General features: G+C 33.1%; 1 protein-coding gene across 1 annotated transcript in view; it reads left to right on the top strand.

Moving 5' to 3' along the window:
* LOC121386565 (EGF-like domain-containing protein 1) overlaps positions 1-3248 on the top strand; it is a 344832-nt gene that overhangs the window by 29277 nt on the left and 312307 nt on the right. The gene's annotated exons all lie outside the window — the stretch shown is intronic.

Raw genomic sequence — 3248 nt, 5'->3', positions numbered from 1 at the left:
GATCCCCGTGGGTGAGCCCATTAGGCTATTTCTCATTCCAGCCAGTGCACAATGACTGGCATATGAAAGGTCGTGGTATCCTGTCTGTTGGATGGTGGTGCATATGTGGGTTCACATGCTGCGTTGTGAAAATGTGGCGGGTTTCCTCTGATGACTGTGTGTGGGAGTTGCCAAATGTTTGACATCCAATAACCGACGATTAATTAATTAATGTGCTCCAGTGGTGTCGTTAAAAAAAAAGAAACAAAAGTATGTATGCATGTATGTATGTATGTATGTATGTATGTATGTATGTAGGTAGGTAAGTAGATTGGTAGGTAGGTAGGTATGTGTTGTGAGTGTATGTGTGCGTATGTACGTATGTTTGTGTTTGTGTGTCTGTGTTTGTACTTAAGTTATTTGGAGTAATGTCACTAGGTAGTGAGATTATGCATTAGTCGTAGACCATAATTTTATTTCACAATGCATACTATCGAAACTATCGATAGTTGAGCAAACAATTGCAATAGTTATCTATAGTTAATTAACATCACATTGGTTGAACTAATTCAATTAACTATCGATGCATTGCTATCGAGGCACATATCGATAGTTTGATGCATCGTTACATCACTAGTCACATAGTGTGTATAATTGATTTTACAGGAGTGTTGTTCCTTTATCCTAATTAATTGGGAGGTAGTGATTCGATGCTCTAAATTTAAGTATGGTGTCCTGATCCAAAGTATTCCTGGCATTATGGTTACGTATTTGTCTTAGTGTTAGGTTAATTTTTACATAAAGTTAGTTTTCCCTCTAGACGAAGATGCAATGTTATTGTTCCACTTTTGACGGTACTGGTCATACTGTCTTAATTTGATACGTTAAAAAATCTGTTTTCGTAGAGAATCTTTGGGACAGCCGTATATTTGTCATATCTAAGCTATTAAAAAAGTTTTTTATTTAGGGAAGAGTCACGTAACAGGAATTCATGTAATGAAAAGGATACGTTTGCTTGTTTGCCAGATACAATTCTAGTCCAGGACTAATCATTCTTTGTTCGATGATTAAGTGGTATAAATCTTAGTTCTCCATATACCATGAATATCGGTTTGCGTTTTTTCAACAGGGAGGACGCGTTTCGGGGAACATTGTATGTATGTTTAAGATCCGCGTTTTTCAACAGGGAGGACGCGTTTCGGGGAACATTGTATGTATGTTTAAGATCCGCGTTTTTTCAACAGGGAGGACGCGTTTCGGGGAACATTGTATGTATGTTTAAGATCCGTGTTGTCGAAGCCCTATAGCTCACATCCATATAACATGATAGGTAATACCGTAGTGTCAAACAATGTCAATTTACATTGTATTCATAGATTATCTTCAGCTTTGGATACAATTATTTTGTAGCTTGTTGGGTAAATTTTGTCTTTACACTGATTTTTTAAAATTATTATTGAAATTTAAACCTAAATAGGTATATGTTTCGACATTTTCGAGAACTTTGTTTTACCAATAGTACCTTCTTTATTATATTCAGTGGTTGAACAATTAAAGTTTAATATTTAACGGAAACTATAGAAACGTATGTAGTCATATATTGTGTTATTGCAATATAACAATAGATAGTTTTCAGTCTACGTGTTTTACGTAGTACTATAATATATCGGGTTAACAGTACGGTGTTGTAAGTAGCACTGTAAGATTCTAAATTAATATCACAGAGGTAGGTAGGTACACTATAACATACTGGATTAATATTACAGATGTAGTTTTCAGTTCACGTGTTTTCAGAAACACTATAACGTACTAGATTCATATTACAGATGCAGTTTTCAGTTCACGTATTTAAAAAAAACCCACTATAACATACTGGATTAATATTACAGATGTAGTTTTCAGTTCACGTATTTTAAGAAACACTATAACATGCTGGATTAATACTACAGATGTAGTTTTCAGTTCACGTATTTTAAGAAACACTATAACATACTGGATTAATACTACAGATGTAGTAACATACTGGATTAATACTACAGATGTAGTTTTCAGTTCACGTATTTTAAGAAACACTATAATATACTGGATTAATACTACAGATGTAGTTTTCAGTTCACGTATTTTAAGAAACACTATAATATACTGGATTAATATCACAGATGTAGTTTTCAGTTCACGTATTTTAAGAAACACTATAATATACTGGATTAATACTACAGATGTAGTTTTCAGTTCACGTATTTTAAGAAACACTATAATATACTGGATTAATATCACAGATGTAGTTTTCAGTTCACGTATTTTAAGAAACACTATAATATACTGGATTAATATCACAGATGTAGTTTTCAGTTCACGTATTTTAAGAAACACTATAACATAATGGATTAATACTACAGATGTAGTAACATACTGGATTAATACTACAGATGTAGTTTTCAGTTCACGTATTTTAAGAAACACTATAATATACTGGATTAATACTACAGATGTAGTTTTCAGTTCACGTATTTTAAGAAACACTATAATATACTGGATTAATATCACAGATGTTAACTATGATTGTTCCTACAGTTGAGCTTTACAGAATTCATGTTAATATTTTTAGGCTGGAGTTTATTTTCGAGTATTCATAAAGAAATCAGATATAAAAAAGTCATTAAAGGTAAAATTAACACTCTGTAGTGTCCAACACGACAGTCTTCTTATGTTCACATGCTTCTAACCAATTGTGTTATATTTTTACTGTTGATCGAGTATTCATAGGAAATCAGATATCAATTGAAATTAACACTCTGTAGTGATCCAAACAGTCTTCTTAACCGATTCCCAATTGTGTTATCAAACGTTGATCGGCAATTGAATATTTCTGTTCAAATTTTTTTCCCATACTAGTATTGAGGCAGTTTTCTGTTCACATTTTTTTCTTAAGTATAGCTATAACATACTGGCTTAATGAGGTTATCTCTCTTTCAGATACTGTGGAGTGTACGGTTTCACGTAGAACTATGACATACTGGATTAATAAGGTTATCTCTCTTCTAGATACTGTGGAGTGTACGGTTTAAAATAGAACTATGTCATACTGGATTAATGAGGTTATCTCTCTTCTAGATACTGTGGAGTGTACGGTTTCACGTAGAACTATGACATACTGGATTAATAAGGTTATCTCTCTTCCAGATACTGTGGAGTGTACGGTTTTAAGTAGAACTATGTCATACTGGATTAATGAGGTTATCTCTCTTCTAGATACTGTGGAGTGTACG

This window comes from Gigantopelta aegis, chromosome 12, assembly GCF_016097555.1.
Source record: "Gigantopelta aegis isolate Gae_Host chromosome 12, Gae_host_genome, whole genome shotgun sequence".
Classification (NCBI taxonomy): Eukaryota; Metazoa; Mollusca; class Gastropoda; order Neomphalida; family Peltospiridae; genus Gigantopelta; species Gigantopelta aegis.
Note: the sequence above shows the minus strand (reverse complement) of the source record. Positions and strands in the feature narration are given on the sequence as shown.